Source organism: Bombina bombina, chromosome 1, assembly GCF_027579735.1.
Source record: "Bombina bombina isolate aBomBom1 chromosome 1, aBomBom1.pri, whole genome shotgun sequence".
Taxonomy (NCBI): domain Eukaryota; kingdom Metazoa; phylum Chordata; class Amphibia; order Anura; family Bombinatoridae; genus Bombina; species Bombina bombina.
The window spans coordinates 422,737,574-422,765,459 of NC_069499.1; the positions used below are offsets into that span (position 1 = coordinate 422,737,574).

Here is a 27,886-nt window from a genome sequence, read left to right on the forward strand (position 1 = left end):
CCAAGGAAATGTCAACGCATCCACTGCTTCTGCCTGAAGATTCCTGGACCTGGACAGGTACCTGGGAAGTTTCTTGTTTAGATGAAAAGCCATCAGATCTATTTCTGGAAGACCCCACATCTGAACAATCTGAGAAGACACATCTGGATGGACGGACCACTCCCCCTGGTGTAAAGTCTAATGGCTGAGATAATCCGCTTCCCAATTGTCTATACCTGGGATATGAACTGCAGAAATTAGACAAGAGCTGGATTCCGCCCAAGCAAGTATCCGAGATTTGAATAAAACCCCAGACCCTGTTCCTGAAACAGAACTGGCATGATAACCCCTGAAAGCTCCAGGTCTGAAACACAGTTCAGGAAGGCCTGAGCCTTTACTGAATTTGCTGGGATGCGTGAGAGAAAATATCTTCTCACAGGTCTTACTCTGAATCCTATTCGATACCCCGGGGAGACAATACTCTGAATCCATTGATTTTGGACAGAATCTGCCCAAATGTCTTGGAAGAATCTTAATCTGCCCCCTACCAGAAAAGCTGGAATGAGGGTGCCACCTTCATGCAGACTTGGGGGCTGGCTTTGGTTTCTTAAACGGCTTGGATTTATTCCAACTTGAAGAAGGTTTCCAGTTGGAAACAGATTCTTTGGGGGAAGGATTAGGTTTCTGTTCCTAATTTTGTCGAAAGGAACGAAAACGGTTAGAAGCTTTAGTTTTACCCTTAGATCTTTTATCCTGAGGCAAAAATCTCCCTTCCCCCAGCGACAGTTGAAATAATCGAATCCAACTGAGAACCAAATAACTTATTACCTTGGAAAGAAAGAGATAGTAATCTAGACTTAGATACCATATCAGCATTCCAAGATTCAAGCCACAAAGCTCTCCTAGCTAAAATAGCTAAAAATATAGATTAAACATCAATTTTGATATAAAAAATGGCATCACAAATAAAATGATTAGCATGTTGAAGCAAGCGAACAATGCTAGACAAATCAGAATCCATTTCCTGTTGCGCTAAACTTTCCAACCAAAAAGTTGATGCAGTTGCAACATCAGCCAAAGAAATTGCAGGCCTGAGAAGATGACCAGTATATAAATAGGCTTTCCTTAGATAAGATTCAAGTTTCCTATCTAAAGGATCTTTAAAGGAAGAACTATCTTCCATAGGAATAGTAGTACGTTTAGCAAGAGTAGAAATAGCCCCATAAACTTTGGGGATCTTTTCCCAAAACTCCAATCTAATTGCTGGCAAAGGATACAATATTTTAAACCTTGAAGAAGGAATAAAAGAAGTACCAGGCCTATTCCATTCCTTAGAAATCATATCAGAAATAGCACCAGGAACTGGAAAAACCTCTGGAGTAACCACAGGAGGTTTATAAACAGAATTTAAACGTTTACTAGTTTTAATATCAAGAGAACTAGTTTCCTCAATATCCAATGTAATCAACACTTCTTTTAACCAAGAACGAATATACTCCATTTTAAATAAATAAGTAGATTTGTCAGTGTCAACATCTGAGGAAGGATCTTCTGAATCAGATAGATCTTCATCAGAGGAGGATAAATCATTATGTTGTCGGTCATTTGAAATTTCATCAACTTTATGAGAAGTTTTAAAAGACCTCTTCCGTTTATTAGAAGGCAGAATAGCAGACAAAGCCTTCTGAATAGAATCAGCAATAAAATCTTTTAAATTCACAGGTATATCTTGTACATTAGATGTTGAAGGAACAACAACAGGCAATGTACTATTACTGATGGACACATTCTCTGCATGTAAAAGCTTATCATGACAACTATTACAAACCACAGCTGGAGATATAATCTCCACAAGTTTACAACAAATGTACTTAGCTTTGGTAGAACTGTTATCATGCAGCAAGGTTCCAACAGTGATTTCTTAGACAGGATCAGATTGAGACATCTTAAAAATGTAAGAGAAAAAGCAACATATAAAGCAAAATTATCAATTTCATTATATGGCAGTTTCAGGAATGGGAAAAAAAATGCAAACAGCATAACCCTCTGAAAGAAAAAAGCAAGAGGCATATAGGAATGGGGTTTTAAATAATGAAAATATTTGGCGGCAAGTATGACGCACAACACAAACAGAAAAACTTTTTTGCCCTAACAACATCCGGAAATGACACACTCGCATCATTGAAGACGCAACCTTGTGAAAGGACTCGGCATCGACTAAGACGCCGGAAATGACGAATTTGCGTCATCGAACATAACTTTGCGCCAAAAAATTATCGCGCCAAGAATGACGCAATATACTTTGGCATTTTGCACCCTCGCGAGCCTTATTCTGCCCGCGCATTTTAATGAAAAAAATAGTCAATTTAAAAAAAGACTATACCCCAGGTAAGAAAAAAAAATGTTCCTAAAAAATGCATTTCCCAAATATGAAACTGACAGTCTGCAAAAGGAAATATACTTAAACGTGACTCATGGCAAATATAAGTACAATACATATATTTAGAACTTTATATAAATAAATAAAGTGCCAAACCATAGCTGAGAGTGTCTTAAGTAATGAAAACATACTTACCGAAAGACACCCATCCACATGTAGCAGATAGCCAAACCAGTACTGAAACAGTTATCAGTAGAGATAATGGAATATGAGAGTATATCGTCGATCTGAAAAAGGGAAGTAAGAGATGAATCTCAATGACCGATAACAGAGAACCTATGAAATAGATCTCCGGTGAGGAAAACCATTGCATTCAATAGGTGATACTCCCTTCACATGCCTCTGACATTTACTGTACTCTGAGAGGAATCGGGCTTCAAAATACTGAGAAGCGCATATCAACGTAGAAATCTTAGCACAGACTTACTTCACCACCTCCATAGGAGGCAAAGTTTGTAAAACTGAATTGTGGGTGTGGTGAGGGGTGTATTTATAGGCATTTTGATGTTTGGGAAACTTTGCCCCTCCTGGTAGGATTGTATATCCCATATGGACTCTTGCCAATTACATGAAAGAAATTAAACTTTGATGATTTAGATAGAGCATGCAATTTTAAATAAAATAACTTTTACCTCCGTTATCAAATTTGCTTCTTTCTCTTGGTATTTTTTTTATTGAAGCGTAAAACTAGGTAGGCTCATAAGAGCTCAAGATTGGCAGCAGTGTTTTGCAACATTATTTGTAGCTTTGTTATACAATGTTGCAAAACAATGCTGCCATAGATTACTATATATATATATTTTTTAAACACATACAAATACACAGTACAACAGATTATACATGTAATTTGTTATGCATATATCCAGATCTCCAAAAGAACTACATTTTCCAGCTTTATTTTGTGCTGAACTCAAGTGCAAAACTTAACTCACCATTTGCAAAATGAGCAATAATAGTGCACTCTGAGTTATACATTCAAAGGTGCATGCTAAAAAAAAAATATGTCCGCCTTGTTGAGATCGTCCGGTAAAGCTCACGCTAAAAATAATGCACTTTGCCTTATCAGTTGTGCTCCACTTGTCATCTAGTTCATAAAAAGCAATTAAAGCAATTATGATTCAAATAATAAAGAACAAATCTACAGTGTAGAGACTTTTTTAAAAAAAAAAAAAACAAATGTGGACATTATGTTGCTTCTTTGTTTTGAAAGAAACTAAAATAATTTGAATAGGCTGGTTTGGCTTAAAGGTATTGAGAAATTAAAAGAAATTGTAATACTTTCAGATTATTATATCTGAAATAGAAATGTGTAGGTGTTATGTAAAATGTAGTATTTATAAATTAAGTTGTAAGCACCAATAAGAAGGCATAAGGATTGAGACAAAACAGATGGTAATCCATATGATTATCCAAATATCAACTTTAGTTAATAAGAGTTATTACACCATGATGATTTAAACTCACTAGGAACCACAAATGATATGGGTATTTAAATCCTCAGAATTTAGAGGTGTGTGTGCCTTATTATATTCCATACTACCAAATGTTTGGCATATTTAACCAGAGACCAAAAGACCCTGGAAATAGGGCTATATAGTCCAGGAAAATTGGAAGGAGCCTGGCAGGGTTGAGTTGCATTTGGGAGGTTCCACGTTGCATTTGTTGAAGTAGTATATACATAGGGCAAGGAGGAACAGTAGGACAAATCTCAAAGTGCAACCATCTCACAAATTTTCAGACAGTTAGAATTTCTGATATTTGAATCATATTTCACAGGTTATAGAAGCGACCTGTTATAACGGGACCATAGCTTCATATAACACTGAGGAAAACAAAGTGGTCAAACAAAGCAAATGTTCCAGCTGCATATTTTTAAAATTATCTTTATTATATGTATTCCATAGGGTCAAACAAACATACAGATGGTTCATGCCTATCCCAGGACTGTAACGTATTAACTGCTGAGCCATTTCCACCCCTGTGCTGAGCTGCAATAGAGTTTGCTGCTCACATTTAAGCCCTACTATAGAATATTTTTCAGGGAGAAACTGAATGTATAGATCATGTCATGAGAATTATAAAAAAAAAAATATTAGTGAAAAATGTCTTCTACAGTCAAGAGTAGAAGTGATTACCCTCATATAAATCAGGGACTTTGGGTAAAGTTATATCTCTGATGTGCACATAGGGGCTCCTATGAGCCGCTACTCAAATAAATATACTTTTTTCATGTCAGGTGATCACTATTACCACAGTAATCACCTGGCTATTAAAACGATATTGGGCTTATGGACTTTATAGCAATTAGTCACAGGGGTCTCTAGGCCCATTATAAGTGCCTGGAGACCTGCTCATTAATATACAAGGTTGCTAAAAATGGTGTGTGTGTTTTTTTCCCCTTAACTCTAAAGTCAAAAGAAGGTGTTATCCTCATATAAATAAAGGCCTTAGATGTGCACGTAGGGGCTCCCATGAGCCTCTACTCAAATAAATGCACATTACCACAGTGATCAATATTGCCAAAGTGACCCAACAGTTACATTTTATATAGGGGCTTTATTTTAAAGAGGGGCTTATGGACTTTATAACAAGGGCATCATGGTATTTTTAGGCCTTTATTATGTGTATATGCATTTATATTTTGATTTTTTTAAATAAAAAAAAAATGTGGTTTCACTTTACATCTCCAATTGCCTTTCAACCTGTCTTGGTGCTTTCAAAGGAACATTGTACTATATGGCAGCAGTTTTGCAAGAATATTATCCATTTGGAAGCGTAATAGATGGCACCACTATTTACTGTCATGTGGCGCTCCAGACACAGACCTAGATATCTCTACAAGAAAGAATATCATGGAAGAAAAGCAAATTTAATAATCAAAGTAATCTGGAAACTTTGTTTACAATTGTATGCTCTGTCTAAATCACAGAAGAAACTATTTGGTTTTCATATCCCTCTAAAGGTCTGGGTTAGACCAGAAACATTGTCTGTATATTTATTAGACCCTATGAAATACATATAATAACATAATTTATTCTTAACTGATAAATTAATTTCTTTCTTGGTAGTGAGAGTCCACGATCCTTATACAAGGTATTACATCACCTGGCCACCAGGAAGAGGCAAAGACACCCTACAAAAGCGTTAAGTATCCCTCCTACTTCCCCTTCTATCCCAGTAGTATTTAAAGCCAAGGAAAGTAAGAAAGACAGTAGGGCAAAGAGGTGCAAATTAGGACTGCCGACACCATATACTTCATAATTTTTGGGTGGGTTCGTGGACTCTCCCTACCAAGAAAGAAATTAATTTATCATTTAATTATGTTTTCTTTCTAATGGTAGTGAGAGTCCACGATCCTTACACTTGGGAACCAAGACCCAAGCTGAGAAATCCACAAAATAAATGTGTGGGGAAAAAATGGTAAGGCAGGCACCTAAGTGCTAGGCACCATTGCCCGAAGAACCTTCCTGCGAAATGCAGCCTCTACTGAAGCGAAAACATTGAAATGATAACATTTTGTAAAAAGTGTGAAGAGAGGACCAAGTCGCAGCCTTGCAAATCTATTTGACGGAGGCCTCATTCTTGAAAGCCCAAGAAGTAGCAACTAAATGAGTTCAATTAGCAGTAATTCTGACCGGAGGATCTTGACCAGCTTCCAAGTAAACTCTATGAATTATGCTCCTCAACCAAAAGAAAAAACACACAGCCCTGGCATATTGAGACACTAGAAATGCAGTGATGGACATATAAAGCTTAGATCATAAAACATGTATATAGCCTCCTGATGAAACAGTAAATACGAGAAATGCTTTGTGCGTGTTATATACTTTTATTGATTTCATGCTATTAATAAAAACACACTTTTGTTGAACTAACTGGAGAGACGAGACGGGCACAGACAGACAAGAATAGAATACCCTTATATCCCCTCCCTTTTCTTCCCCCCCCCCCTCCCAATCCTTCCCATATCCCCTCCCCCCCCCCCTCATTTCCGTTTGGAGATAAAATTGACCAAAGAATGGCAGATGCATCCAGGCCATGCTATGATATGATATTGATTACTATTATTTGTACTTAATTGATGTTTTACCTCAAAGGAGGTTAAGGAAAATGTTTTATAATAGGTTCAAGGTCTTGTTAAGATATATCAAGTTAACCATCATCAAAATGTTCAAAGACTGTAACAGGACAATATCAGAAAAATTGTGAAAATGTGAGCTCTTTATTTCAACATACAGGAAATTGTAAAACAGGAGACGAATTGGAATATAATGGACAACGTGTAAATAACACATATGTGAGTTAAATGTTACATACTTAAACTCCTGTACTTTGTTTTGATCAATAAAGCTCTTTTGAAAAAAAAACAAAAAAAAAAAAAACACATTTGTTCTAAACATTTGGCGATCTGAGCTTTGTGTGGGGAACAGCGCAGGATACAGGAGTCAGATTACAGCGTTTGCTTTGGGTTAATCTACCATCTTTAACATCTGCATCTGTGAAATTCTACGTTTGTGAGAGAAATCCTTTTTGCCGGGTATGAAGTCAGCTGGACGGCTTGTAATGGTTCAGCATGTATGATAAGCACTTCTTGAGTGCAATATAATTTGTTAGTACGTTTTTTCACATTATATTTGCTTGATTTGAAGAATCTGCACCATTGGGGCGCCCTCTTATGTTTATATTTTTTAGATTGGATCCTTATCTGAAGAGATAGAGATTTTGGAAGAGAAAGCAGCCCAAGAACCCTAAGGATTATCTGATTAAAGGGACATTTTTGGGAGGACTCTGAGTCATAGCTTTATATATTTGTCTTTGGCGCATTCAGTTTGTTTTATTTGTAAGCTTCTGTTCCTAACTGCCTTCAGAATAAATTATCAGATAAAGAACTTCAAAACAAAGAATATTTTATTAACATAATGAAAGGGGCTAGCCTTGTCTACTCTAGAAACTAGTCCTGATTGGTGGGTAGAGTTTGGCTTATGATAAGCAATTGTAGCAAACAAGATGGAAAGAGAGAGAGCAAGGAGAGAGGAGAGGGACTGAGATAACATGTCATTGTAATGTGTTTAGTATTAGTTTTGCTAATACAAGTAAATTGGAAAGTTGTTTAACCCCTTAATGACCAGTGCCGTCCCCTTGTCGTTAAGCCCTGGGCCTCTGTCTGCCACGATCTCACTAAAAGTAGCAAGATAGTGCTATTTCTGCATGCCCCACGAGAGGCGGAACCGCTATACAACAGAAAAAAAAACCTCTTAGAGCAGCAGGGAGGGGGAAGGAGAGAGGAGGGTAAATGAGGTGGGGGGCAGCTACACTACAGAGAAAAAAAAAAAAAAAAGATAAAAATGACTCATTCTTTGCGGATTACTTACTTCTGTGCCCAACTTCCCCAGAAAAACAGGTTATTGAAACAGTTATTTATTACAAGAGTACCGAAAAGTTTCAGGATACAAAATAAATGTCTAAGTCTAAGATTCTTTGGCTAAAAAAACAACAATTACAAATCAGTTATATCTCTTCTTGGAAACAGGTTTTACAGTACCTAGGTATTTATCTTACGGTGAACACAGGCAACTGGTACAATAAAAATGTAATCCCAAATCTTCAAAACAATGCTGATAAATTAAGAAAATGGGCTTCTCTGCCTCTTTCCCTTTCAGGCAGAGTGGCAGCATTCAAGATGTTTATTCTCCCAAAGATTTTGTATCCCCTTAGGATGCTCCCTCTTGCAATAAAAGCACATGATGCTAAAAAATTCTTTTTATGGCAAGGGAAAAAATCCAGGATTAGAATAGAAAAACGTTATCTTCCCTTCTCGAAGGGAGGTTTGGCCTTAACCAATATAAAGTTATGTAACCGTGCAACACTGTTAAAATTCCTTTGGATTGGCTAGCTCTAACAGATTGTAGTAGAGATGAAACAATTTGTGCACCTCTCTCCCTTCTTTTTATTCTTCATGCATCAAAAGAAGAACTAGGTATAAGGATTAACTCCCATCCCTTATTAAAATACATCTTGGGAGCGTGGAGAGCTATAATGAGAGACATGGAGGCAATCATAGTGTCTCAAAATGGCTTCCATTAATAGGCAATCCCCATTTTCCTTCAGGCCTACAGAGCACTACATTTCAAATCAGGAATAATAATAATAAATAAAAAAAAATTAGGTCCATTAAGCATTTCATTGACCCTTTAACTGAAAAACCTTATAATTGTGAAGATTTTCTATAAAATCTATAAAGTACCACAAAAAGATTGGTTTCATTACATGCAAGCAAAGCACTGCTTAGTACATACATCCTCTTCTAGATTGTCCTAAGATTAAGAAGGGTCTACTTTCAATTATATATAAAATAGTACAAGTTCCTTTGGAGGAAATAATTAGTGAATATAATAACAGATGGGACAGAGTTGTTCTTAACTCTAGAGATGGTTTAATCCCTTAATGACAACTGACGTACCAGGTACGTCATGCATTAACAAGCAGTTAATGACAATGGACGTACCTGGTACGTCAGTTGTCTAACAGAGTGCTGGAAGCGATTGCAATCGCTTCCAGCAGCTCTCAGGGTATTGCAGTGATGCCTCCATATGGAGGCATCCTGCAATACCTTTTTAGAAGACTCCGATGCAGAGAGCCACTCTGTGGCCCTCTCTGCACCGGTAGCGATGGTGCCGGTTCGTTGGTGGGTGGGAGCGTAACAGGGAGGCGGGTGGGCGGCCCATCGCTACCCGGCATCCGGTTCCTAGAAGTGCAATGTGCACGCCGGGTGCCGGGAGTGTGCGGGGGGCGCGCGTGCATGTGCGCGCGCATTAGCTGCCCACTGACACCAATGAGGAGGGAAGAGGGGGGGGGGAAAAGATTTAAAAAAAAAATAATATAAAAGGATCTGGGAGGGGGATAGGGGTATTGTGGGGGGCTGCTACACTACAGAAAACATAAAAAATTCCAAAAGAGGAAAAAATACTTTTGTTTTTGGGGCAAATTGGGTACTGGCAGACAGCTGCCAGTACCCAAGATGGCCGAAATTAGATAGGGGAGAGGGTTAGAGAGCTGGGGGGGATCATGGAGGTTGGGGCTAAGGCAGGAGTCCATCACAGCTAAAATATTTTATTTTTTTTATAAAAAAAAACAAAAAACTCCTTTTATTTAGTACTGGCAGACTTTCTGCCAGTACTTAAGATGGCGGGGACATTTGTGGGGTGGGGGAGGGAAGAGAGCTGTTTGGGAGGGATCAGGGGGTGGGATGTGTCAGGTGGGAGGCTGATCTCTACCCTAAAGCTAAAATTAACCCTGCAAGCTCTCTACAACCTACCTAATTAACCCCTTCACTGCTGGGCATAATTTACGTGTGGTGCGCAGCAGCATTTAGCGGCCTTCTAATTACCAAAAAGCAATGCCAAAGCCATATAAGTCTGCTATTTCTGAACAAAGGGGATCTCAAAGAAGCTTTTACAACAATTTGTGCCATAATAGCACAAGTTGTTTGTAAATAATTTCAGTGAGAAAGCTAAAATTGTGAAAAATTTAAAGTTTTTTTTTTATTTGCTCGCATTTGGCGGTGAAATGGTGGCATAAAATATACCAAAATGTGCCTAGATCAATACTTTGGGTTGTCTTCTAACAAAGAATATATACATGTCAATGGATATTCAGGTATTCCTGACAGATATCAGGGTTCCAATGTAACTAGCGCTAATTTTGAAAAAAATGGTTTGGAAATAGCGAAGTGCTACTTGTATTTATGGCCCTATAACTTGCAAAAAAAAGCTAAGAACATGTAAACATTGGGTATTTCTAAACTCAGGACAAAATTTAGAAACTATTTAGCATGGGTGTTTTTTGGTGATTGTAGATGTGTAACAGATTTTGGGGGTCAAAGTTAGAAAAAGTGTGTTTTTTTCCATTTTTTCCTCATATTTTATTATTTTTTTTGTAGTAAATTATAAGACATGATGAAAATAATGGTATCTTTAGAAAGTCCATTTAATGGCAAGAAAAACGGTATATAATATGTGTGGGTACAGTAAATGAGTAAGAGGAAAATTACAGCTAAACACAAACACCGCAGAAATGTAAAAATAGCCATTGTCATTAAGGGTAAGAAAATTGAAAAATGGTCCGGTCATTAAGGGGTTAAAAGCTCAAAAAAGCTTTTTAGCTAAAAAAGCTCTAACCAACTTGGCTAAACTTAGGGAATCTCACTTCAGACTCATGCAATTTGATTATATTATACCTAGGAGAGCACAAAAATGGAACTCAGAAATTAAAAATGAATGTAGGAAGTGTAGGCTAACAGACCCGAATTTCTAACATATGCTATACATATGCCCGAAATTAAGTCAATTCTGGGGTAAAGTTAAATTCCTGCTTTCATTAATAATGAATAAGAAAATAGAGCTATCAGAAGAAAATATCCTGTTTTTTAATAAAGCACCAAGCTGGGACACAAACCACAAAATCATTTTATGGGGCATTCTCTTAGCTAGATTGCTTATCTTCAATAATTGAATAAACAAGGAAACCCCCACAATTAGTTCATTTAAAACTCTGCTGGTCAAACAAGTGATTTTGGAGGCCCATGACACAAAATTCTATAAACCACATGGGATAAATTTATCACATACATGGCGATAGACTTTCAGTACGAAATAGAACAAATTCTACCATCATTGGCCGCACAGAGGGAGAGATAGATCAACAATTTTGTGTGAGATAGGGTAAAGGGTGAGATAGGGTAAAGTATTGGTTCTTAATTCATATAACACTGTTTGGACTGGTTTTGTGTTGTTATTGTATGACTCATTATGGACTATCATGTAATATTTTGGATGTGCTAAATTTTTTCTTGGCAAAGCTGGACATAAAACAATGTATTTGCCCAAAGAAAGTCTTGAATAGGTCTAAACCATTGTAAGAAACTTATACAAGGAAGAACTTTTTTTATTTTTTTCTCTTTTGTCGTTTTCTCATCTCATTGATGTAACTTAGATCCTCTTAATGACAACTGCTTATAGGAACATATTTTAACATTGTTTGTTTGTAATTTTTATTTCTTCCAATAAAGAAATAAATAAAAAAAATAATAATAATAAAAAAAAGCTAAAATTAACCTTACAAGCCACCTAATTAACCCCATTCACTGCTGGGAATAATAAAAGTGTGATGCGCAGCTGCAATAAGCGGCCTTCTAATTACCAAGAAGAAATGGCAAAGCCATATATGTCTGCTATTTCTGAACAAAGGGGATCCCAGAGAAAATTTTAAACCATTTGTGCCATAATTGCACAAGCTGTTTGTAAATAATTTCAGTGAGAACCTAAACTTTGTGAAAAAGTTAAGGATTTTTTTTTATTTGATCGCATTTGGCGGTGAAATAGTGGCATGAAATATACCAAAATTGGTCTAGATCAATACTTTGGGATGTCTACTAAAAAAATATATATATAGGGAACGATTTATCAAGAGCCGAACGGCTCGCCGGAAACAGCGGTTAAGAAGCAGCAGTCTTAAGTGGATATCAATTTTGATGAATTAGTGCCCGGTTTTTAAAAATCCTATTAAAACTAAGGGCACTTTAATTCATCTAAATTGACATTTCACTTGTTTTCTTAAAAAACTTACCTTTTAATCCTGGCAGCCGCTCCAGTGATTCCCCCGGCCGTCGGAAGCCTCTGCAGACGTCAGAAATGACGAATCCGGCTTCCTCCAATCACGGCTTCTCCCCCGGGGGAATCTTGGCCTGATGCAACGCCGTGATGGAAGGAAGACGAATTCGTCATTTTGGACCCGCGAAGACGACTTGTGAAGGGCGGAGGAAGGGCTGGAGCGGCTGCCAGGAATAAAAGGTAAGTTTTTGAAGAAAACAAGTGAAATGTCAATTTTGATTAATTAAAGTGCCCTTGATTTTAATACGATTATTAAAAAACGGGCACTAATTCATCAAAATTAACCTTCACTTTAAAGTGAATGTAAATTTAGATGATAAAGTGCCCGTTTTTTTAAAATCCGATTTAAAACAGGGGCACTTTAATTCATCAAAATTTATATTTCACTGGTGTTGTGAAAATACTTTCCTTTTAATCGTGACAGCCGCTCCAGCGATTCCCCCCGGTCGTCGCAAAGCCTATTCATATGTCAGAAATGACGGATTGGTTATCCTCTAATAACGGCTTCCCCGCAGGGGAATCAGTATCTGATTCAACGCTGTGATTGGAGGAAGCCGGATTCCTCATTTTAGACCCGGGAAGAAGCTTTGTGACAGGCGGGGAAATTGATGCAGCGGCTGTCAAGATTAAAAGGTAAGTATTTTCACAACACGATTAAAATGTAAATTTTGATGAATTAAAGTGCCCCTGTTTTTAATCGTTTTTTAAAAAAACGGTCACTTTATCATCTAAACTTACATTCACTTTAAGACCACTGCTCCTTAACTCGTCCGCCTGCTCTGAGCGGGGGGCAGCAATCAACCCGATCGAATCTGCAGGGGGCGGCATTGCACAAGTGTATGCTGTCGGCATTCAGCGATGTCTGTCGGACATGATCCGCTGAGCGGATCATGTCGGACAGAACAATGATAAATCGGCCCCATAGTTTTGATGGGTAAATAAAAAATAAAAAAACAAGGCTCTATTTCTGTTTAAATGGAGTGATGGCAAAATGCTAAAATTTCTCTGGTCTTTTGGGGAAGTTTTAATCTGAAATGCACTTAAGGGGTTAAAATTGCATACTGTGTCTAAATCATGAAAATTTTATTTTGACTTTACTGTCCCTTTAAATATGCATACAAAACCCCTCACTTAGCTCCTATAAGACTCTGGCTTCTCTGTTTCCCGATAATCAAATAATAGTCAGACTAAGCTGTAAAGGGACAGTCTACAACACAATTTTATTTAAAAAGATCATTCCTTTATTACCAATTCATCATTTATGCATAACTAACACTGTTATATTAATATACTGTTTACCTTGTATCTAAGCCTCTGTAGACTTCCCCCTTATCTCAGTGCTATTTACAGACTTGTATTTTAGCCAGTTAGTGCTGACCCATAAATAACTCCACAGGTGTGAGCACAATGTTATCTATATGGCACACATGAACTAGCAGTGTCTTGCTGTGTACAGCTATAAAAAATGCTCTGATATAAGAGGCAGTCTGTAGTGACAGGCAGAAATTTTGAGGTTTAAAGTTTATAAAGTAAATTGATATAACAATGTTAGTTGTGCAAAGCTGGGGAATGGGTAGTAAAGGGGTTATATTATTAAAAAATTTAAATAAATGTTATTGTTTAAAAATATAGATAATGCCTTTACTACTCATACCCCAGCTTTGCACAATCAACATTGTCATATCAATTTACTTTATAACATTTAAACCTCTAAATTTCTGCCTGTTTCTAAGCCACTACAGACTGCCTCTTATCACATGCTTTTTTAATAGCTTTTCACAAGAGACTGCTAATTCATGTGGTCCATATAAATAACATTGTGCTCTCTCCCATGGAGTTGTTCGAGACACAGCACTTATTGGCTAAAATGGAAGTCCATAGATAATATATAGTCATGTGAGGGGGCTGTCAGAAGAGGTTTAGATACAAAATAATCACAGAGTTAAAAAGTATATTAATATAACCACGTTGGCTGTGCAAAACTGGGGAATGGTTAATAAAGGGATTATCTACCTATGGCTAGTGGTATTACTGTTCTACACCCAATCTTACAAGCACTTTTTTAGTCTAATATGGCTGGCAACGCTCTTAATTTGTCAGACTAATTTGAAAAGAGACCCACAAATCATACCCCTACTCAATTCCCCTGCTTACTTTGCAAAACTGTTCCAGTTGCTAAAATTAACCAGTTATGTACTAGGTGTGCTCCACAGCTTTTACAAGCTAATCTGCCCTATGCGTTTATAGCTTCAAATACAAATATTTGTCCTGTATCTGAATATGTTACCCAGGGGGCTACAACTGACTTTTCTCCTGAATTAAAGTCAAATCTCCACAAGACTGTGTCTGAATTTTTGGTGGTTATCCACAATTCAAGTAAGCGTAAACTCAAATCTAGGGATTTGCCCATCTCTAATGTGCTGAATTTACAGGGACCCCCCTCTCAAGTTCAGATCACAACAGTTTCACATTGTTCTAACTGCTGATTCATTTTCTGAATTTGGAGAGGATAAAATTTCTTCTGATGATCTAGAACCTGTGGCTGAACCAGAGTTTGATTCTACTTTTAGGTTCAAGGTTGAACACATTCACAATCCCCTAAACAACTTAGGTATCTCAGAATCTAAGACGGCAGATTCTAATCCTCTTAATCAAAAAAATTTAGTTTTTAAGGCTCCTCCAAAAATACCTAAAGTTTTTGAGGTTTCTGATTTGATATCTGACTACATTGCTAAGGAGTGGAATAAGCCTGGCTTTCCTTTTGCTTCTTAAAATAGGTTCAAGAAAATGTATCCAATTCCAAAAAATTGGAACTATGGGAGACTATTCATTATGTAGATGGAGCCATATCCACTTTGGCAAAGCGTACAACTATTCCTAGAGAGGACAGCACATTTTTCAAAGACCCTATGGACAGTAAAACTCTTCTTTCAGACAGGTCTTCAACTCAGACCTGCAGTTGCCATCACCTGTGTTGCTGTGACTTCATCACTCTGGTGTGATTCTCTCTCTCAGATCAATCCTCTGAGCATATCCAAAATTGTATTAAGGCATTAAAATATCTAATGATTTTATTTGTGACGCTGTTCTGGATATTGTCAAAATTCACATCAAGAATATTTCTATTGCTATTCTGTTAAGAAGGGCCTTATGGCTGAAATCTTGGTCAGCTGACGGTCTCAAAAAACAGGTTACGGATTCCATTATCAAGACTGGTACTGGAGGAAAAGGATCCTTTCTCCCTCAGGATAAGAAATCCAAAAGGGATGAAGAGACAAGGAAAGCGTTTTCACTCCTAAAGAGAATAAAACTTTTTTCCCTCTCAGAAGCCTGAGTCCACCAAGCCCTCCTGGAAACCTGGATTATCATGGTCTAACAACAAGCAGACCAAGAAGTCAAACTCCAATCAAAAATCAGCATGAAGGAATGGCCCCAATCCAGATTCTCGTCCGTTAGGGGGCAGATTTAGTCTTTTTCAGAAGACCTGGTTCCATTCAGTTTAAGATCCTTGGGTCGTAAACATAATCTCCCAAGGTTATCAAATAGGATTTAATTCCATGCCTCCTCGGGAATGTTTTAATCTGTCTCATGTTCCAAAAAATCTGGAAAAGGCGGCTGCCTTTTTCCAATGTGTTCAGGATCAGTTTGTGGTGCTTCTATTTGGGCTGGCCACAGCTTCCCTGCATTTTTAAAAAGGTGTTGGAAGCATTATTGTCAGTAATCAGAGCCCAGGGAATTTCAATGGGTCCTTACCTGAACGACATCTTGGTTCAGGCCCCTACTCTGCCCTTAGCTATCTCTCATACTCAAGCTCCTTTCCTTTCTTCAGGATCAGGGCTGGAGAATCAACATTCCCAAAAGTTCCTTATCTCCAGCAATGAGAGATATTTTTGGGAGTCATCATAGACTCCATTCTTATGCATCTGTTTTGACAGACATCTCAGGCTCAAATTACAGGAAACTTCTCTTTCTCTGCAATCCTCTCCCTATTCAAATATGGCTCAGTGTATGGAAGTAGTAGGTCTTATGGTAGCAGCGTCAGATGCCGTCCAATTTGAGTGCTTCATCTGGACCCTCTTCAGCTGTCCATGCTACAGTAATGGTCAACAGATTGCTTTCAGTTAGATCAGCAGATTCTTCTCAATTCCTTAGTCAGGCAAACAATCTTTCTTATGGTGGAGGGAGAGTCCTTTTTGGACCCTTGGGGTGTCTTTTTTTTTGGCCTACTTGGACTGTGGTCACCACAGATGCAAGTCTTCTAGGTTGGGGTGCTGTCTGGGAATCTCAAAGGATGCAAGGAGTTTGGTTTCCTCTGGAGGAGTGGTTACCTATCAACATTCTAGAACTCAGAGTGATTCTTCGAGCTCTTCAGTCCTGACCCCTTCTCAAACAAGAGAAATGAATCCGGTTTCAAACGGACATTACAGTGATTGCTTATATCAATCACCAAGGAGGAACTCGCAGTCCGCTAGCCATATAAGAGGTGTCTTATATTCTGTCATGGGCAGAGAAAAATCCCTGAACTCTGCCATTCACATTACATGGAACAATTGGGAAGCAGACTCTCTGTCGTCAGTCAGTTAATCTAGGGAAATGGTCTCTTCATCAAGACATTTTTGATCTCCTTGTCTTAATATGGGGTCTCCCAGAAGTAGATCAAATGACTTCCAGGCTGAATCCCAAACTTCCAGCATATTGTACCAGATCAAGAGATCTGAAAGCTGATTATAGATGATCTAGTGTGTCCTTGGAACATTTAGATAGCATATCTGTTTGCCCCATTTGTTCTACTCTCAAGAGTCACTGCCAGAATCGAACAGGAGTCAGCTTCTGTGATTTTGATAGCTCTGGTTTGGTCCCACAGGACATGGTATGCGCACCTAGTACAGATGTCTTCTGCCCCCCAGTGGACTCTGCCGAAAAGAAAGTATCTGGCTCAAGGACCGTTACTCCATTCAGATCTCAGAATTTGACACAGTGGAGGTTGAACGCTTAGTACAGACGTTTTTCGGAGTAAATTATATTTGTACTCTCTTACAAGCTAGAAAACTCAGAGAATTTACCATAAAATTTGGTAAGCTTACTTTAAATTGGTGTTTTTCCAGGGGATAGCGGCCATCGGGTGAAATATACGTACCGCATTTATATGTGGCACGTATATGCAATACCAAAACTGCGTAAAACCAGCGTCGCCAAGCTTTTGCGGGTGATGCCACATATGTAATCTTGCCCTTAGTCTGAATTTCATATGAGTAGTAGATTTTTTTCCTGACAATTATCAAAGTACATTCAATTTTCCTTCCCCCTGCATCATGTAACAGCCATCAGCCAATCACAATATGAATAAATGTATATTCTGTTAATTCTTGCACATGCTCAACAGGAGCTGGTACCTCAGAAAGTGTGCATATAAAAAAGACTGCATACCTTTTTGAAAATGAAAGTGAATATGAAAGCTGTTTAAAATTGTGCTCTCTATCTGAGTCATGAAAGTTTAATTTTGACTTTAGTGTTCCTTTAAGGAAAAATAAAACATATGTACACTCTTTTAATAGATGTTCTCCTTTAGAAAAAAAAATAACTCACACTAGTCTGAGCCTCCCTTCAACAGCACCATGCCTGCACTGTACTTAATTGCTGGCATTCATCATAGTTACATTATGCCCCTTTAAAAGGGACATTAAAGTCAAAATTAAACTTATATAATTCAGATAGAATACACAATTTAAAACAACTTTCTATTTTACTTGTATAATCTAAATTGCTTTGTTTTCTTGGTATCCTTAGTTAAAAAGTATACCTAGATAGGCTCAAGGAGCTAGCTGCTGATTGGTGACTGCACATATATGCCTCTTGTAATTGGCTTACTCGATCTGTTCATCTAGCTCACAGTAGTGCATTGCTGCTTCTTCAACAAACGATACCAAGAGAATAAAGCAAATTTGATAATAGAAGTACATTCTAAAGTTGTTTAAAATTGTATAATCTGAATCATGAAAGAAATATTATGGGTTTCATGTCCCATGTTAAGCAGAGAATGAGCATTAAATAGCCGTAACAGGTTTAAAGGTTATATAATGCTTTCCTTTGATTTAGTTTGCAACTCTGCACAGAATCTTAATGTTCTGTGCTTGTCAGGTTAGTAAATCCCTGTTGGAATGGCCCTATGTGCAGAAAGGGTTGACAGCTGTCCTCCATAAAAATTCTGGTCACACAGTGGACCCTCCAAAAGACCTCCCTCTGAGCCAATTATTGACCCCGCATGTATAATTTTCACAGCTGATGCTTTTATCCTTTATATGCCAGTAACACACATCCAACAGTGATTTGACTTCTCTTGATTTCCAGTGGTACACACAGAGCAGTGTTTTTACACAGTCATGATTACCAGTAAAACACAAAGCAGAGATTTTACCCCAGGAGTCTCACACACACACACACACACAGTGTTTTAACACCCCCATGACTACCAGTCACAAATAAAACAGTGTTTTTTTGTATTTTTTTTACCCTCCTTGGTTGCCAGAAACACACATAATAATGCATTTGCAGTGTCACTTCTTTCTGTGCCATAGCTGCCACCCAGGAGATTGTGAAAATAAAATGGACATTTTAGTCTCCACTATTCTTGTATAGATTTTACTGGACAACTGGATAAATTACTGGACTGTCCTGTTGAATACTAGACACCTGGCAACCCTATATACACAGCATTATGCTAACATTAAAAGTGGTTACACAATATTACACTAAACTCAATTTATTTTCAAAGATTTTTGAGACACCTGATATTGATATTTCCAAAAATATACATTAGTTCGAAAATGTTTTAATTTTACTTCATTGTAGTCTATTTTCAATATGCTCCTGCAAAGGATTTAAAGGGACATTAAACAACATTTTTCTTACATGACTCAGAAAATAAAATGTTAAAAATGTTTCCAATTTTTTTTCTATTATCAAATTTTCTTCATGTTCATGTTATTCTTTGTTGAAGATATATATATATATATATATATATATATCTAGGTAGTGTGCACATATCTGGAGCACTGCATATCAGGAAATACTGCTGCCATCTAGTGTTCTTGCTGACAACATGCACACTTTTGAGCCTGCCTACCTTCTTTGCAACAAAGGATATCAAAAGAACAAAGCAAAAAAAAAAAAAAAAAAAAAAATTGGAATGTTTTGCTAAAATTGTAAACTTTGAGTCATGAAAGAAAAGTATGTTTTTTGTCCCTTTAAATGTAAACAACTGAGTTTTAGTTCTATATACTGTGTGATGCAGCAAGCAAAACTAACATATTATTGGGAATTTTTAGCGTCCCTTCCAAGGACCACTAAATACAGTAGGATTGCAGATTTAACAAGTGCATAATACAAAGAGAATGCGGTAAAGGTGGAGTTTAGCATCCAAAATTCCAAGCGCATGATTGGAAGGTACCACATACCGCTGTGGATGGGGGGGGGGACCATGGATAGGTTCCCAACGGGAATGGAGCGTTGCAGTGCCCAGAAACTATATTGGAAAAGAGCGATCTGTTCAAATACCTGCCCCAGGTGCCGCAACCACCACTGGGAACCTATCCATGGTCCCGTCCCCTTACGTTACCTTTCTGAAGTAATTTCCACTGTAAAGTGTACGTTTCTGAAGTAATTCCCAAGGTAAGAATATAACATGTTTAGGTAAATGTGGAGTTGATCACTTTTTTCCCAATATTGTTCCCGGGCGCCACAACGCTCGGTTCCAATATTGTTCCCGGCCGCCGCACCCGCCACTGGGAACCTATCCATGGTCCCCACCCTCTATGGCGGGATGTGGTACCTTCCAACCGAGCGCTGGAATTTGGGATGCTAAACTCCACCTTTACCAAAAATGCAATATTAACACTTTTTTTATTGACAAATGTACATTTTCTCCCATTTGCCAGCCCCCTGTACAATGTGACAGACATCAGCCAATCACAGACTAGTATACGTATACCCTGTGAGCTTGTACCCAAAAAAAATATGCATATAAAAAGATTGTGCAAAATTTGATAATGTTAATACATTTGACAAATTAAATTTAAATAAGAGAAGTGTAAGACTGGTCCAGGGTACAGTACAAATGTGAGGCAGCGACTCCAGTTGCTCCATAGTGCCACTGACTCTCAGGTCACGGACATATAGGGGTTAAACAACATTCGAAACAAATCAGTGTCTGAAATTAAAAGTAATTAAACCTATATAAAAAAAAAAAATGAAAATCGATGATGGATAAGTGACAATGAGGAATTTTGAGATGTGCTTTTCAAGCTACTAAAATAGTTGTGTTACACACGATACCTATTACAGGAAAAGTCCTGATAGGCGCACAGACATCTTCACAAATGTTCCAACTAGTTTCCACAGGTACAAGTAGCTAATCCAATGCGCCTTCAATAACTATTGCGAAAATTGTTCTTGTTTTACAATCTCGTGTGCAAAAAGGGGGCAAGCCCAGCGCTATGCAGGAGTGGCTGCAGGAGGGGTGGTTAGGGTAGCATTTAGTTTCCTTTTCACTCGTAACCTATCACGTGCAGAAAAAGCAGCAGAGAAAGTAACGTACTTGCCTGGTAGGTCTCTTATTTCCTATTACGTATCAGTCGTGGTGAGAGAGTTGCTTCCGCATAAATTGTCACACTGACTGGTAAGTGGGGAGTTCAGAACAATGGATCATTTGGAAAATACAGGGTGTTTGATTAACAGTATAATTAATGAATGATACGATAGAACTTTCAATCCATGTTTTTATAATTCAGCAAATCTTTTATATCTCATCATTAACTCCTGACAACAACTCAAATGACTGAGTTATGAGTATCTTTCTTAATATGCTTTACAGTGTAGTTAAGTAAATTCTCGATGGAAACTTTCAATCCATGTATTATCCATTTCATCACTAAATCTTGACGATTAACTCAAATGACTGAATGATGAGTAAAAAAAATATTACCTCCTAGAGATGTTATTAATAAACTATCTGTATATGGAATACTGGTTTGATGCAAGATTTAAAAAAAATAATAATCAGGATATGTGTAACAATGATTACAGAATGAAGAAACTTTTTTTTCTCTTGTGTGTGGATTTGTTTTTTACTCTCCCTTTAGTTGTGCTACAAAGTTTCATTCTTTTCCTCATAATAAAAAATACAAAATATATTCCATTTTTACAATTTTCCTCCAAAGCACTGGTACCAGTGTTGATCTATAGTAAGAGGAATTTTATGACCACACTTTTAAAAAATGTTTTGCTGCTTAAAGGGAAACTGTAGTGGAGTTTTTTTGTGTGTCCCTTCACCTGTTGATCACTATGTCATTGTGGTTTTGGGAACTGGATTGAATTTTGTAGCATAGTATTGAGAAGTGCATTACATTTTAGACATTTATAGGGCTGAAACTATTAGTTTCATAATCGATTAATTGGCCGATATATTATTTATTTAAAAAACAATCCACATATTGAGTGTTACAAATATAAACTTTAGACTAAAACTTTAAACGCCAATCGTCGGGTCACGTGATGTGGGGAGACCAATCTTAGCAGCGGATTATTTGCGTAGAGCACACCAGAGTGATATAAGGAGCGGCTGGAAATTTACAGCTGTTCGTTCCTGGCAGACTGCTTCTCTTTTTGAATAGGTGGGAATACAGCTGGCAGAGTTAGCTTATGTATTTATGGATGTAAAGAATCACTTTTCCTACTCTGTCTGCTTGATTTGACAATCCTGGCGTCTCAACTGCTCTGTTTTTGCGGTCTGTTTGAGCCCCGCAACAAAAGACAGCGAAAGCAGAGCAGTTGAGACGCCAGGATTGTTGAATCAAACAGAGTAGGAAAAGTGATTCTTTATATCTATAAATACGTAAGCTGACTCTGCCAGCTATATTCCCACCTATTCAAACATAGAAGCAGTCTGCCAGGAACGAACAGCTGTAAATTTCCAGCCGCTCCTTATATTACTCTGGTGTGCTCTACACAAATAATCGGCTGTTGAAATTGGTCTCCCCACATCAAGTTACCTGACGTCTGACGTGTGTCTTGAGTCTATCGGGCAACTCTGTTGGTCCCGAACCACCCAGCTCGGCACTCCGGTTGTGCCCCTGCTTTTGTGAGTAGACACCCTTAGGTGTTTTTATCTCTGTATTGTTAGCTTGCTTTGCAGACAATAGTATCCTATGTGGCGCCTCTTTCTTCTGTATCTACAGGACATATCTCTTCACATCGATTTATCAAGAGTGCTGCTCCTCCATCCCCGGTGTTCTGTCCCATCACACACCAGCACACCTCTCTAGGACTTTGTTGTTCTAGTATTATTAGACTAAAACTTTACAACTTTACATTAACACAGCCGTTTGTCCAATTTTTAAACAGTAGAGAATTTTTTTTATAATTAAGCAAAACACCACGGACTGTTTCAAAAAGAGGTAGAACTAGAAAGAGGTAGACTATCACTGTTTATAATATTCTGTTATTCACTCTTTTAGAGACTTTTCATTGATATGAAAAAACGTCAACGTGACCACATGCTCCTGGCTGAGGCTGGCTCTCTTTTTCGCAAGCTATTTTGCCTGCAGCAGAGAAGTGGCGCTCAGATGGTGTTGAGGTCCCTGAGATGCATAAGTAGGGTTTTGCCAATTTCACCAAGGTGGGATATTTATCTTTGTTATCTATCCACCAATGCAAGGGGCCTCTTAACAAAGTAAACCTGTACTTCATTCATCATAATATAAAAATCTCTTGAACATCTATTTGTACTGGTAAATAACCAGCTATAAGGTTAGGAAAAAATATCTAGTCCACTCTTAAAATAACAGATATATACATATAGAGGTTGAATTTGGTACATATTACAATTATAATACAAAAAACAAAAAAGTCAAAAGCGCTAAGGACTTATATCAATAACAGGACAAAGTCTTACACACGTATCTATATAGCAATAGCAAGTGATCCGCTAATTATTGTGCAAACAGATATTAGTGCACATCAATTTAATTAACAAATCCTATCAATCTAGGGCTAGGTGTAAATAACAAGCTTGGCTTATATCACGCAAAGCATAGTCTCAAGTCACATTATTTAATATAAACAATGCAAATTATAACTCCTATTTTATTTCTTTTTTGCACATAAGCCATGAATAGTTGTAACCTTATATTGTCCTTAAAAAGTGAAAGTAAACATCTGTAGACGTCCTTTAGGCTAAGGGCATAACCATAAAACACAATACCATGTGCAGGAGCTCATTGGAGTGAAGCAGCTGGTGCTGTGCACAGACCAACTAATTACAAACCAACTAATCGATTATGATATTCCTTAACAACTTTTTTCATAATCACTTATTATCGATTATATTGATTTATATATATATATATGCCACAAAATTATGTAATAGTACCTGGAGCCAGAAACAGAATTTTAGGAACCATGGCTGCTGTTAATTGTCAAGCTTTGTTCCAGTGACATCTGTGGCAGGGATAGTATAATGCACAGACAGCATCAGCATTTATAATAGAGTAACTTCAGACCACATATATTTTCAAGCATATGCTGTGGCAACTTGTCTGCCAATGTGTTTTTCTTTTTAATGTCACAGCAGGTGTTCGTTGTTTTTCTGATTATTGTTTTATCCTATATTCACAACGCTTTCAGTGCAAATCTATCAATCTAACGACACAAAATAAATATATGGGTTTTGTATGTGTGACATGAAATGAAAACTCTCAGAAAGTTATTAATCTACAAAGCATATATTGTCCTCTACAGCTGCAGACATGAATAAGCTTTACCGGGCTGACTGAAAAACACCAAAAATATCAATGCTTGACAACAAATAAAATGGTGTGAAAAGCTTTCCACATACATAAATATATGCAATATCCCTGTTCATTTTTTATGGAGCACTTTCAAGCAATTTCAAGATAATCTCACATTCTCATAAATGTTTGCAGCCCACACAGGCATATGGTTGAATGAAGACTGAGAACTGGGTAGATTTAAACACTTTTTAATATCTATGGGTTTATCCCCTATCTCAAGACTATAATATCGGGATTAAGTATAAAGAATCACTGTTTTGGAGATTTACATTTTCTATACATTTTATATCTATCACAGTAATGGGCTTATACCCTAAAATGCCACAGCATTAAAGGGACATTATAGTAAAAAAAAAAAATGACATGCTTAATTTGTAATTGTAAGACCAGTGCCCCTGAACTTCTGTGTGCCTAACCCTAGAAGTGTTTAAAAAAATTGTAGAAAGTATTGATTGGGATGCTGAATAAATCAGCTGAGCTAGTTACACAGTGGGGTCGTGCCACTAAAGCAACTGATTGGATCAGCTTGGGACCAGTAGTACTACTACTGGTCACTGAGATCACTAGTCTTAAAATGACACGCTTTAACAAATTAGAGCAGGTAATTTTTCTACTATAGTGGCCATTTAAATAGATTATTAACTTTGGTTACAGATTACAGTTGGCCATTTATTTCAGTGAGCATGCCAGTGTGTGTGTGTGTATATATATATATATATATATATATATATATATATATATATATACTGTATATTTATAATATGTGTGTATTATTTAAAATTGAAAGGCACAGACATACATTATTAACAGAATTTAAGTTTTAAATTAATCTTTAAAAAGCAAGGATTTTCAGAGATTAAACTATATTGTATTATATTATTAAATTATCTGGGGTGGGGAGTTTAATTTTGGAAACCAGGATCTTGGATTGCTCCCACAAACCTCTTTCACCAGATTTGGACCGAAGTTCCCTTTATTTATAGTTTTTGCGATTTACTTCTGTTAAGCATGCTCAAAATAAATCAGAATCTATTACTTTAAAAGAACACTAAACTGCTAGATACAGCTAGAGTAGCAGGGTGCTATAGATTTTTTCCTCCTATACCTGCATCTCTCTACAAGAACATTATCTTACTTTAAAAGGATACTGAACCCATTTTCTTTTTTCATGATTCAGATAGAGCATGCAATTTTAAGCAACTTTCTAATTTACTCCTATTTATTTATTTTTTCTTTCTCTTGGTATCTTTATTTGAAAAAGCAAGAATGTTAGCTTACGAGCCGGCCCATCTTTGGTTCAGCACCTGGGTAACGCTTGCTGGTTGGTGGATAAATGTAGCCACTAATCAGCAAGTGCTACCCAGTGTTCTGAACCAGAAATTAGCCGGCTTGTAAGCTTACATTTCTGCTTTTTCACATAAAGATACCAAGAGAGAGACAATTTTAAATAGGAGTAAATTAGAAAGTTGCGTAAATTTGCATGCTCTTTCTGAATCATGAAAGAAAAAAATGGGTTCAGTGTCCCTTTTTAACCAATTACAGGTGCCAGTTGGTCAAGCTCCACATCTTTATACTGGGGAACAGCCATCTTGGAGATCATCTATTCATCCACCCTGTGACAGAAGCAGTGCGCATTCACAGATCAGTGAGTTTGTCTGATTTTTGCACAATAAAGAGCAGATACTTTACATTTGTGCAATTGTTTACACAGTTTTAAAAAGTTACACAACAAATGTAAAAAAAAAAGCCCTCTGGAAAAATATAGAGCAATGCAGCCTTTGCAAAAATGTATAGCTCCTGCTCTGTATTGTGTACAATAAACTGAAGTGCCTAATACGTTTTGTCAAAAAGATAGCAATATTGCGGATCTCTGAATGTACAGCACTTCTGTCACAGTGTGCAAGAATTCCAAATCTCCAAGATGGAGGTGCCCAGTATGTAGATGTGGAGCTTCACTAACTGGAACTTGTACTGGATTAAACAAAAGACATTTGTAAATAGTACTGCAAGCACATGATGACATATAATTGTATGATGAGTAGTAACTATGCTATTGTAGTTGTACCTAGCAGTTTATTGTCCCTTTAAACTTTTATATCTAAGCAACCACTACTTGTCTTATCTGCATGCCAAATTGTATAACATTGTTGCAGTGGTTTTGCTGTAGGTTTAGCTAAGTACATTTAATAACTCCAAAAATACTTAGAGATATTAAACTCAAATTTTTTAGTTAATGATTCAGATAGAGCATGCAATTGTAAGCAACTTTATAATTTACTCCTATTATCATTTTTTATTTGTTCTCTTGCTATCTTTATTTAAAAAGCAGAAATGTAAAAGCTTAGTAATCGGCCCATTTTAGGTTCAGCACCCTGGATAGAGCTTGCTTATTGGTGGCTACATTTAGCCAGAAATAGGCAAGTGCAGCCCAGGTTCTGGACCAAAAATGAGCCGGCTCCTAAGCTTAGATAACTACTTTTTCAAATAAAGATATCAAGAGAATGAAAAAAAAATTAATAATAGGAGTAAATTAGAAAGTTGCTAAAAATTGCATGCGCTATCTGAACCATTAAAGAAAAATTTTGGGTTTAGTGCCCCTTTAATCGGTTTACTTAAAACTTCCAGCATTTCCTCACAAAACACATTTTCAAAGAAATCTGGTAAGCAATCCAAAGTTACATATAAGAAATGAGGCTATACTGTACATAACTGAGTTCACTATGGATACTGGGGAAGAGGTAGGCATAGTTTCAGAGCTTTCTAATATTTATTATTCTAAACTATTTCCATAGCAACTTTATGTTATGTAGACCCATAATGCAAAACAAGAGATTTCAAATGAGTGGTTATATTGTCCCTTAGCTTTTAAATAACCATCATTGCAAACTTAAATAAATTGAATTAAAATGTCCCAGCTTTTAAGAGTATTATTTAATACTGGCCTTTAATTCAGTAAAGTTTACAATCATTTTGAAGTAAAAGTCAATCCTAGCGTTTGTGAAATGCTAAGATTGACCATTAAAATAAATAAAGGGGACTTTCATTCATGAAGTAGAAAATACTTCATGCAAAAAGCTCCTTTATCTGTTTCAAGAGTTCACCGTTCTGAGCTGCTCAGGCAGCCCATGGCAGAACGCTGTTTTGCTAAGGGGTGATGTTTCCACCTCTTAGTCAATAGCGTGTGGGGAAATCCGGCTCCCAAGGGCGCCAAGCTGGATTTCCCACACAGCTATTGGCTAAGAGGTGAAAACGTCAACTCTCTAGCAAAACAGCGTTGTGCCGTGGGCTGCCTTAGCAGCTCAGAACAGCGATCACTTGAAACAAGTAAAGGAGCTTTTTGCATGAAGTATTTTATACTTCATAAATGAAAGTCCCCTTTTTGTTTCAATGGTTTCACAAACGCTAGGGTTAACTTTCACTTTAAAGTGATAGTAAACTCTCCCCTTTTTAAAATCAGATCTGGAATGTAAGCGCTATTTTAGATGAAGTTTAATTCATTAGCTGTAATGAAGATGCAGTATAACATGCTTTTTAATATAGATATGAAATTCAAATACTGTATGCTCCTCCGCCCACTTCAAAAGTAAAATTTTCTGTGAGCTAACAGATTGAATTGTTGTCCAATCAGCACTCTCCCCATATGGCATATGACTTTTGAAGTAAGTGGTGTAACTTGGGGTATTTAAATTTCATATCTATATTAATAACTAAGTTATAGCGCATCTTCATTGCACATGATGAATAAAACTCCATCTAAAATAGCGCTTACATTCCAGATCTGATTTTAAAAAGGGGAGAGTTTACCATCACTGGAAGTCGATTGATGATTTATTGGCTTTTTTATTGCATATGCCCAGAAATCAAGCTACAGATGTGTATTTTTACCCTCTTGTCTACCATGTGTGACTGTGTCTCCTGTCATATTTTTTTTTAGTATTTCAGATTCAATAAAA

The 27,886-nt window shown here is 37.1% G+C and overlaps 1 protein-coding gene across 4 annotated transcripts in view; it reads left to right on the plus strand.

Moving 5' to 3' along the window:
* TANK (TRAF family member associated NFKB activator) overlaps window positions 1-27,886 on the plus strand; it is a 188,255-nt gene that overhangs the window by 38,062 nt on the left and 122,307 nt on the right. The window contains exon 1 of one of the 4 annotated variants that reach the window (XM_053698362.1): window positions 20,654-20,761. The exons of the other annotated variants lie outside the window; for them this stretch is intronic. The gene's annotated coding sequence lies outside the window, so the exon portion shown is untranslated. Of the gene's footprint in view, window positions 1-20,653; window positions 20,762-27,886 lie in introns of those variants that run through there. 4 annotated transcript variants of the gene reach the window in all.